We start from the raw sequence: 12464 nt of genomic DNA on the forward strand, positions 1-12464 counted from the left end.
ATTTATAGTGTAGGATAGTGTGTGGCCTCATCTTTAAATATTTTTTAATAGGTCTCTCCATATCCATAATTATAAATTTGTGTATTCTTATGAATGTATATCTGCACAAAAGTGGCATGGTAACATATGCCTCTGGTACAATCTCTACATAGAAAACACAATGTACCATTTTATACTGTTAAGAATTTGTACAATATTGAGAACAGTACAGTTTCGTATGTAAATGATTAAAGAGTTCAGTGGCTATGGGTTTCTGTAAGAGAATGAAGAGGTAGATTGATTGATGATATTAGAATTGAAGCATTTTATAAGTCTATTGACAATTAAATAATATAGCATTATTTGTATGCTTAATTTTTTTGTTTTGGAAATATGAAGAGATAGATAACAGTGTCCATGGTTGTATACCATCACTGTTTCATTGATGTTGCTATGTTGCAGCCAGTGTGGAAGAGGAGGCAGATTTGTTGATTTATTACAGATGTATATTGCTACTATACTGAGTGGAGGAAAGACTGAATGTAAGAGTGGCTGAAAGTAATATTGTATTTAAGATGAGGTATTTGAGAAAATTGATAGATGTTTTCAGAATGGATAATGTGAGAAATGGGGAGGTGAGGTATTTGGAAAATGCTGTCCTGTAAAGTGGATCAGGAAGTGTTGAGATGTTTGGTCATATTGAAAGAATGAGAAATGAGTTATGAAAAGTGTGGAAAGTATGAACAAGTTGAGTGAACTTGGCAGGAAGACTTTAAATGAGATGTATGGGCGGAAAGAATTTTGGATACACAAGGTCATTAGGGCAGGGAAAATTCAAGATATCACTGTATGGAGAAATATTGCAAGGGGATTAATAATGCAATCTGAATGGTTGTTCTCTGTATTTACCCTATAGTTGAGTGAATATAGACAGTGTTGCATTATGATGAAATGGGGGTAAACTAGCTTTGGCTGTTGGACCCTGTGGTAAATGAGAAATGCCATGTCAAAATAAATTTAACCCATTTAGTGTGGTAGGGGCAGGCAACCATTTATTGCCAAGCTACTGAGGTGGGAGGGCAGTGTCACTCTTGGTGTGAGTGTTTGCTCTGGGTAGGCCAACCCCATATAAAGGGAATTGAGGCCTTTGTACATATACATATCAAATTAGTTAAAGACAAAATTGTGCCTTGTACCTCTATGAATAGTTTTTAGAGATGTGCAGTGGTACCATAGAACTCAAAGAACCTAGGAGGGTCAAACAATGTGGAATCTGAAATATCTATAGAGTTTTGCCCACAATAGTAAAACTTTTTAGGGAACTGAAACAAAGATTGCTGTATTACATGGTACTACATTCTGCATGTATACTTTAATGAAAATATGATATCCTAGAAGGATTTAACTATTTTCTTAGAATTGAAATTTAAAGAATATAGGATTTTTTTATTTTTATAATTTTTTTATTTTCCTATTTATCTATATACCAAGAGCTTTTTTCCCCCATATAAGGGAAGTAGCTAAATCAAAGGCGCATACCTACTCCCACCCATTCCACCTCCATCCACCATTCTTTTCCCCTTCTCATCTTAGCTCTTATGGATGACGGGTCATCCCTGTATCCTGCCCACTGCCCTGGGTCAAAGCAATGCAGCAAGATGCAGTACATCCACAGCAAGGCTTCTTCACTTAATTGGCAACCCTCCTCTCTGTCCCCCCTCGTGTGTGTGTGTGGGGGGTGGGGGGCAGTGTTGCTGATTAAGTGAGGCAGCCTTGCTGTGGATGTATTGTGCTTTGCTGCATTATTTCTGAACCTGGGTAGTGGGGTGATATGGGGATGACCCATCATCCATGAGGAGCTGAGAGGAGGGAAAGGGTGGTGGGTGGGAGTAGGTATATGCCTTTACATGACTACCTCCCTTATAAGGGGGGAAGCTCTTGGTTGTATAGATAGGAAAGAAAAAACGAGTTTACTGCATTTGTCTGATGTTCAAATTCAGAGAAAAAGTTGCTTTTGAGCTTGAACTTTTCAGAACTTCAGGAAGTAAGTTTGAAATCCAAGGTACCACTGTATTATGTTTGGACAAAGAAAGATGAAAAGCTACTCCGTACAGCACTGCCTTGCGAAATGATATTGTGGTTGTGAAGGTAGTATATACATTTTATTACATTTCAAGATTGGTGACCAGTGACCATGATTAAAGTCCTGTCCAAATATTTGTGTATTTGTAGTACATAGGATTGGAGCTTTGCTCATGGAGTCCCATTGCATTGCCTTTACTATCAAACTTTAACTTTATGATTTTGGCCTGGATTATATTTTCATGCAACATAAATCCACATGTAGACTTCCTAAAATTTTGCTTGAACAAATGCTTTTTTATTATTATTATTTTTTTTTTTACTATGATTTCTTGATTTTTCATCCCTTACCAGCATGTCTTCTTTCCATTTTTTCTGTACTTTTTTCTAATCTAAATATCATTATCAAGTCACCTCTCCCCTCTCTTCTAGTGTGGTAAGTCCTAGTCTTTACCAGGGGCATATGGTGGTTTCTATCACTGGGTGTGGTGAACAGTGGTTGTCCATAATTAACATATTTAGCTGCCGGTATGTGTGTGTGTGCAATTAAACTTTGAACATATATTATTAGATAATAAAGAAAATTATATGTAAATTTAGAATAATGAAATTGATTAATTTTGATTAGCTTACTTAAATTACAAAGTAGAATGGTTGATATACTTAGTTACTTATAATTAAACTATTCTTCATCTTTGGGATAGAAACTTGTTTATGACTTCATCATAGAAAGAATGAATGTCAGAGTTCTGTTTGTTTCATTCAATAACAGCATCCGTCACTTAGGTTACACTACTTTTATTTTTGATCGAGTGAAATTTGGTTTCATGTTAAGTACTATAATTCCTGCAAGTCTTAATTATGCCCATATAATGAATGGCAAACACTTTTTACCCTCTAGCCAGCATAAAATTTCAGTAGCAAAGATGAACTTGAGTAGTGTGTGTTCGTTGATCTGCACACCTAAGTCCTATATTTTCAAGTCTCCCCTCACATGTCACCGTTTATGCTATTCTGCATAATGACACAATTAATTATTGGGTGTGCAGTGCTTCTATACAACACATAGTACAAACTACTATAAAAGGGCTGAAAACAATAAAATACCCTTTCCCGCTTACTGCTGAATTTATTTATAACTACCATACATTTCTCTCTGGCAGAAGGTGTGCAGTGCACACATAACACTATATATGCCCCTGGTCTTTACTCATGTCTTATCACTAAAGCTCGGGATCATTGTGGTTGTTGACCATTGTATTTTCTCTTCTTTTGAATTATAATCGCCCTATAACTCCCAATTTTTTTTTTTGTCATTTCACTCCATTTGCTCATTTTATCTGGTCAGTTACCTGTTTCTTGTGTGCTTTCATTCTGTTTTTAGTCTTTATTAGATCATTCATGGTTGATCTAAATTACCTATCTCCTTTATAAATTTTCTTTAATCACTATATAAATTATTTCCTTGATCTCCAATTGCCATGTTTCATTTTACAGTTCCAATTACCTTCCAGTTTGTAGATCTGTTGTATGGCTTCCCACAGTTTTCATATTGAATATACAAATGTATTATTATCATTGATCAGGACCTTGCATTCTCCTCCAACGCTGTTTGCCACTCGGAACTACCGGTAGGTAATTTTTCTCGACTTCTAGAGCCAGGTTGTACATCTGCTCTCTCCAAATGTGACTAGAAATGTGGCTCTTATTAGAATCTAATTAAAAACATTGTTAATCCTTCAGCATGGTGAGACCTTACCAGCAAAATTATGTTTTTGGTTGTGTAAGGAAAGGGTTTGTGTTTCTTAGTACTGTACAACCAAGTTTTCTAGAAAATGTGTATCGATTTGTGGACTGTCCTTATTTTGATAATTGTGAGATTTCAATGCATGAGTAGTACAGATAGTTCAGCCATCGTAGCACAAGGCACAGGTGATTCAACCATATCACTGAACTCTCATGATTTAGCTAGGAAAAATAATCTTTGTACAAATTAACTTGTGTTTTAGCTCACTTATATGGTGCTTTATTTAAGTGTTAAATAAATCCTTGCCTTCATTAGATATTGGTGCTTTGTTTTACATATCAGAAGGGAATTCCAGTTCAAGCACATTAGAGGGAAATGGTTTCTTGTGATAAGGAATGCACTGACAAATATAGCTTATTAAAAGTTCCTAAAACTTAATCTTTTATTTCTCCATATGCATATATAATATATATATATATATATATAATTTTTTTTTTAAGATTTTTCATTTGGTGTAAATGAACTGAATTTCCTGTTATAATTTTTTTATACAGTTCAAGGCAGTTCCCAGGAAACTTACAGTTGCAAACTTACTTTTGCCCATGTAAAGAGAAGTATTTAAATTCCCACAAATTTCTCAAAATTGGATGCTACCCAGATGTCTAGAAAATAACCCAGCATTTAAAAGAAATAAATTCATCTTATTGGGACAGTTTTATAGAGTGGCATGGAAATGAATAGGTGAGCAGCACTAGTTTGTAACATTTAAGGGTAACATAGTCACAGCAATGATCAGCTTGATTTGTCATCTACAGAATTTTTTTTGATACTTTACAGATGAGGATGGAAAATGCATATTGCTGTAAGTCAAACTACAAGTAGGCACCACTTGGTACATTTATTAAGCTAGACTTTAATGCACCAATTTCATTAAGCTCATAAACAAGACCATCAAAGGGTATTAAAGAATTTTTATTTTTTTTATTTTTTTATTTTTTAACTAGAGGAAAAGGTAACTGCTACCTCTCCTTCAAGCAGGGTCTCCTGGAATCTATTTCCACTTGGTAAATCATTGCTAAGTGTGAGGTAGTGTCTGAATGACTGAAAGTTTAATTAGTCACTATTACATTTTTCCCTCTGACTATGCTAACAATATCTTCATTCTTCCCTCACACTAACCCAAGAAAAGCCTCATGGTGATGGGGCCTGATGGGGCCTGATGGGGCCTGATGGGGCCTGATGGGGCCTGACGGTGGAAACGGGAAGTGCTCTTTGGAAGTTCAAAGTCACAATACATGTGTGGGCAGTGCAGTTCCAGTGATCACTCTACTGGAACAGGGCAGTAGTACAGCTTGGCAGCTGCTAGTATGTCTGAGCAGCCATTTTTGTGATCCACTCTTTTCACTCCACATGCAAAGGTAGATAGGAAAGGTGCTGTAAGGATAGCTTGTTGTTTCACCTGGTTGGGGAGTAGTGAGGTGGTTTCGAAAAAGACAAGAGGGTATTACTGTAAATATGGCCTATGCTAATGTAGTGTACTATCAGCCAGGTTTGAAATAAATCACTTGATGGTAAATGAGCCTGATGTTTTGTGCTTAGTAGAAACCATACTCTCCAAAAAATATTTATCTACAGCTAGGGAATAATAGATATGCCACCTGGAGAAGAAAGAGAGGACAAAATGGGTGGTAGAGTGATGGTTGTGAGAAATGATATAATGGTGAAAGCAGCAAATCTAAGTGAAGGCAGGGCTGAAGAAATCTACCTGGGAAGTAAAACTTAAGGGCTGATTAAAAGTGGTGGCTGTATCACCAAGCCATTCCAAGTATTTGTGCACCTATATGGAAAATGTATTTTTTACATCTTTTAGACATGTAGTCTTTCTTAATCTGTTCTCATGACCTCTTAAAGTCCTGTCCCTAATCAAGACCTCTCTTCTGTCAATGTAGTCTATCCCCTATTAGTAACCTGAATAATGTGATTATATCACGTCTTTCTCTTCAATATTTCAAAGTTGGCAGTGCTATTGCATTAAAAATTCATATTGTTTATCTGCCAAGCTTGGAACCAGTTTGGTTGCTACTCTTGTATTCTCTTGATTTTACTCATTTTCTCTGTATAGGAATCATAACACTAACACATTCTAGTCTTGAATAGATCAGGATTTCCATGACTTTTTTTCTATAAAAAAAGAAGATTAAAGTGGATTTTCACTGTATGCATTAGTGGTATGGTCTGGTAGATAAACTATACGAGGAGAGACGTACTGGATCTGCCAACATTGAAAGATTGAAGAGAAAGAGGTGATGTGATGACAGTATTCAGGTTGCTAAAGGTGATAAACTAAATTTTCAGAAGAAATATATTAATTAGGCATAGGAGGGCTTTAAGAAGTCATGAGAATAAATTGAGAAAACATCTAAAGTATGTGAGGAAATACAATTTTCCTTACAAATGCTTGTAGCTGAGGAGGTGATATAACTCAAGCTAGAACAATAGATGAATTCAAATCTAGATACAATAATTGGAAAATAAGGATATAGTTAAGTTGCAACTATACTGTATATGAATTTGAAGCTATGTATGGTAAATCGGAGGAAGAGACGGTCCCATAAGCATCGTTTCTTTCTTGTATACTACAATTATGTAAAATTAGCTAAACGCGCGTACTTACACATATATACAACTCGTGGCGCAGTTGGTAGAATTTCTGGCTGCCACTTCACAGGTCCAGGTTCAATTCCTGGCCAGAGCTGAAACGATTTAAGTATCGCTGCACTGCGAGTTGTTGCTCCAACTCTAGTGGGCGGGGAGTTGGGTGTGTGTGTGCATGCAAAGTCACAGCGTTACCCATAGATCGGTTATATCTGAGCTCTCTTCCGGGAGGGAAATAGCTGTTGATCATGAGTCCAACACATGATCCTAAAACCATGATTAATCACGTGCACACACACACATACAAAGATAAAAAGAAAAATGAGTATTGAGGAATTAAAAAAAGAAAAGACACAGAGATGAAGCAAAGGAAAAAAAATGCAAAGAGAACAGAGACAGAAAGCAAGGAATTCCATTGGAGAGTAATCGACATGAAAGTGAGGAAATGGTACATCAGTATGGGTGAATAAAAAAAAAAAAAATGGAGAAAGAAAATTGAAAGTGGCCTATACCAACATCGATGGATTAATTTCAGGACTGAACAAACTTAATGATTACCTGATAGAAGAAAAACCAGACATAATGGGAATTGTGGAGACTAAACTAAGGGGCGAAATACCATCCATCGATGTTGGACATGGACTATACAATTACTGGATTAGAAACATGGAGGAGGAATCATGTTCTTGGCCAAGAAAAACTTGAATGTGACAAAAATTGTGGAGGGCAAAGGCAAAGGCAATGTAGAACTGATCATGATAAAAGTCGAAGACAAGAACATGAAAAGTAGAAAGTTTGTGGTGACTTATGTGCCCCCAAAAACGAACACTTGAAAAGAGAACGAGCATACAAAAATGTTAGAAGATACAAGGCAATCATTAAATGAGATACTAATGGGCGGGGGTAATCTGGTAATTATGGGGGACTTCAATTTGCAAATAAATTTGTTGGAAAAATATGACAGTGCGAGGAGGAGACGATTTGTGGGGGTAATGTACTACTGGATATGACCCATGGAATACACAGTGACTCAGTGGGTCAGTGAAAGCACCAGATACAGAAATAACGAGGAGCTGTTGAAACTAGATTTAATATTTATAACAGAACCTGAATTTGTGGATAAGATCCAATACAAGACACCAATTGGAAAGAGTGACCATATACTCATTGAAACTGAACTAAAAGAAGAAATATATATGGAGAGAAATTAAAAGCATAAGAAAAGAAGATTGATGTACAACAAAATGGACTTTACAAAACTAAAGAAATTCTTCCAGAATGCAAACTGGGAAAAATTTTACATGGAAGAGAAATGGAATATCTTGATGGATAATTACAATGAAGGGGTAAATAGGCATGTACCAAGATAGAAGCGAGAGAGAGTGTACATTAAATGCTGGTTCAACAAAAGATGCAGTGAGGTAAAAGACAGAAGGGACAGAGCTTGGAAAAGGTGGAGAAAAGATAAAAAATACTGGAAAATGGCAAGTTTAATAAACTATAGAAATGAGTATGTTAAAGTGAGAAGAGAGGAAAAAAGTAACCATGAAAAGGATATCATAGATAAATGCAAAGAGCAACCTAAACTATTCTATCGATACATGAATGGCAAACTTAAAAACAAGCAAGAAATGGTGAAACTACGCCAAGGGAATATAGAATACACAGAAGAATTAGAAATGGCTGAAGTCATGAATAATCAATTCAATATTGGGACGAAGGTAATGAAAGACGATCTCCCCCATGAGCGAGATAACAATAACACAAAAAGAAAGATTAGAACACCTATTAAACCTTGACGTCAGGAAATCACATGGCCCGAATGGAATTGCAAATTGAATTCTAAAAGAATGCAAAGAAGAACTAACGGACAAAATACATAACAATAAATCGCTCACTCAAAGAAGGAAAAATACCAAAAGACTGGAAAATTGCTAACATTGGGCCAATATATAAAGGAGGAAGCAAGGAAGAACCAACTAACTATAGGCCAGTCTCACTAACAAGCACTATACCCAAAATTTGTGAGAAAATCATCAAGTATAGATGGGTAAAAAACCTGGAAGACAACAATATAATAAACCCAAGACAATTTGAGTTCAAACAAGGAAGATCATGTACCACTAACTTAATATGTTTCTACTCAAGAGTAATAGACATAGTGCAAGAAAGGAATAGATGGGCTGATTGTGCCCTCCTGGACTTACAAAAAGATTTTGACAAAGTACCACACAAAAAATTATTAGAAAAACTGGAGCATATAGGAACCTATTAAAATGGATGGAGGACTTCCTGAATGGTAGAAAGATGAGAGTAGTGCTCAGAGAAAAATATTCAGACTGGAAAGAGGTGATAAGTGGAGTACCGCAAGGATCTGTATTGGCTCCAATAATGTTTGCTATTTATGTGAATGACACGGATGATGATGTGAAATGTTACATGAGCTTCTTTGCAGACGACGCTAAACTGTTAAGGAAAGTAAAAACTGAAAAGGATTGCGAATCACTGTAGGAAGACCTGAATAAGGTATGGAACTGGAGTCAGAAATGGGAAGTGGACTTCAACATTAAGAAGTGTAGCATAATGGAGTTTGGAAAAAGCAAAAACAGAATATCAGGACAATATAAGATTAGAATCAAGGAGGTAAAGAAGGAGAGATATGAAAAATATTTGGGTGTAATTATCTCAAACGACTTGTCCTATGACAAACAGATAAACAAAATTGTCGTAGAATCCTACAACATGCTAAGGTCAATAAAAGTGGCATTCACATATTTGGACGAAGAAATTATTAAAAGAAATATTGGTCACACTGATAAGGCCTAGACTAGAAAATGCGGCAACATTGTGGTCACCCAGTACCAAAAAGAATGTAAAGAAAATAGAAAGAATCCAGAGAGCAGCAACAAAAATGGCATCTGCACTTGCAAACTTGTCATATGAGGAGAGATTGGCTAAACTGGAGTTACCAACTCTGGAGCAAAGAAGAGAGAGAGGTGACCTACTGACCATCTACAGAATCATGAAAGGCACAGAAATACTCGATAGAGAAGACTTGTTAAACTGGGACAGGAGAGGCACAAGAGGACATGGAAAGAAAATAAAAAAACATAGCTACAGAAGAGATCTGAAGAAAAATAGTTTTCCACATAGAGTGGTGGACACTTGGAACAAACTGGACAATGAAATAATATGCACAAAAACCATTCATGAGTTTAAGAGCAAACTAGACACTGCGAGATACAAAGGCAGGACACCAGGAGCATAGCTTCCCTTCCTGCAAAATACAACTAGGTAAATACATACATATACCAAGGCTTTCCCCCTTACAAGGGAGGTAGCCAAAAAGGAAAAGGTATAAAATCATTCCCACCCATTCCATCCCTGAATACACTCCACACCCCTCCACCTTCCCTCTTATCTTAGCACCTCCTGGATGACGGGTCATCCCTGCACCTTGTCCACTGCCCTGGGTCAGAAGCAGTGTCGCAAGAATTTAAGAACTACCGTAGATGCTGAGAGATACAAAGACGGGTCACTACGAGCATAGCTCCCTTCCTGTATAATACAACTAGGTAAATACTAGGTAAACACATGCACACACACTTGTACAACTCTTTGTCCAATAGAACAGGGTGTCAGTTTGCAGTGATATGGTGCTTTTCAGTCCTGAGCAAGGACTGAACTCATGGGTGCTTAGCAGGCAAACTATACCAGCACTCCAACAAGCTGGTGTAGTGATAATGAGTAGTTGCATGATTAACTCTCCACAATTATTACATTACAGAGTCAGAACTTGGAAGAATTTATAGAATGAAAAGCAACCTGAGCCTTATCCCAGAAGGGCAGCAAACTGCATAAACATTCCACTTTCCACACTGGACATAGCCTCCCAAACCTAACCTGGCTGAGGAGTCACTTCCAGGAAAGTCACCCTTAATGTAGCATGAATGATAATGCATACATATACCAAGGGCTTTTTCCCACTTACAAGGGAGGTAGCCAAAGTTAGGCATAAATCCACTCCCACTCACCCTAACCCCACCCACCACCACCCCTCCCTCCCTCTTCTTTCTTTCTTTCTCTCTTTCTCTCTCTTTCTTTTTTCTTTCTCTTTCTTCCTATCTTCTCCTGCATCTTGCCCACTACCCTGGGTCAGAAACGATGTAGCAAGACATGGCAGATCCACAGCAAGGTCGCTTTGTTTAATTGGCAACCCCCCCTCTCCTCCGTACCCTCATGCAGAAAAAGAAAAGGGGAGAAATCCCTTCAGGCTGCATCAAAATATTCATACATATGAGTAAAAGCAGCAATGACTGCAACAGCTCTGTAGTGAAGAGGCCAAACGCACAGTATGGGAGTCCAATATATTTTACGTTTCGCCCAGCAGGGCGAAAACATAAAATATATTGGACTCCCATACTCTGCGTTTGGCCTCTTCACTTTTCATACATACTCCCTTACCCCACCCACTCCCATACATCACAGCATCATCCATACACAACCATTCTCCATTCACCCCCTATCTTGTCTTCTCCATCAACAGACACCCCCCAACTTTCCCAATGTCCCTTTTACCCCATCCATCCATCTCATCTTTGGTCACCCCCTCATGTTTACTCCTTCCACTTTTGCCTTCCACACCTCTTTTACTAATCTCTTTTCACTCATTCTTTCCATGTGCCCAAACCACCCCAATACTTCTCAAGGCATTTACTTGCTCCTCTCAGTCTACATTCTACCTCCACTTCGACTCTTCCTTTTCCCGCCACATTCGCCCCCAAGTATCTAAAGCTATCCACTTCCTCCAGCCTTTATTCCTTAATACTCGTTTCCAATTTGCTGCCATCCTATTACCCTTGTACATCTCATCACCTTACTTTTACCCACATTTGTCTTCAACTTCCTTCTTTCACATCCCTTCCCAAACTCTGTCACTAACTTCCTTAATCCCTCCTCTGATCCTACCACAAACGCAGTGTAGTCAGCAAACAACAACTGGCTTATTTTCCACTTTTCTCCATTTTCTTTACCCTTCTCTAATCTCCGGTTCATTACCCTTGCATTTACCTCTTGCACCACCCCATCTATGTATAAATTGAACAGCCATGGTGACATGACACATCCCTGATGAAGTCCCACCTTTACCTCAAACCATTCACACTCCATTTCTAATTCTAACACAGGCTCTACTACTCTCATAAAAACTCTCGATTGCTCTTAACACCTTTCTTGCTATCCCATATATCTGCAATACCTCCCGCAGTACCTTCCGGTCTACCCTATTATAAATATTTTCTACACCCATAAAGGCCCAAAAAATATTCTTACCTTTTCCTAGATCTTTCTCACATACGTCTTACCACAAAAATCTGATCCACGCAACCCCTACCTGTCCTAAACTCAAACGGTTCCTCACCAATTACTCCCTCTGTTCCACTCCTAATCCTCTCAATCAAAACCCTCCCATAAGCCTTCCCAACTACGCTCAAAGTGATCCCTCTGAAACTACTATATTCACACTTGTCCCCTTTTCACTTGTAAAGCGGAACTATACATGCACTCTTCCAGTCCTCCGCCATTCTACCATCTTTTAGACAAACATTAAACAATCTCACTAGCCAGTCCACCAACACTGTACCCTTTAGACAATCCACATGACACCCATCTAACCCAGGTGCCTTACCCGTTCTCATTTTAATACCTGCTTTTACCTCATCCTTCCTTATTTCTCCTACATTTTCCTCATTCATCACTGTCGTTTTCTTAGCGCTTCCCACTGCAACTACCTTTCCCTCCCTATCCTCCTTCACATTTAAAATCCCTAAAATACTCTGCTCATCTTATTGCCGTCTCTTCCATTATCTCTCCATCTGCACATTTTTCCTTTTCTCCTCTACTTGCCTCGTTAAATTTCCGCCAAGAAAAACGTATATGTTGATGTATTATGATTTACAAAATTTATATTTAACTTTGTAATGCTATATCGTGTAGGTGTGCA

Source organism: Oratosquilla oratoria, chromosome 35 (genome assembly GCF_046742065.1).
Source record: "Oratosquilla oratoria isolate Oo_2021 chromosome 35, ASM4674206v1, whole genome shotgun sequence".
Taxonomy (NCBI): Eukaryota; Metazoa; Arthropoda; class Malacostraca; order Stomatopoda; family Squillidae; genus Oratosquilla; species Oratosquilla oratoria.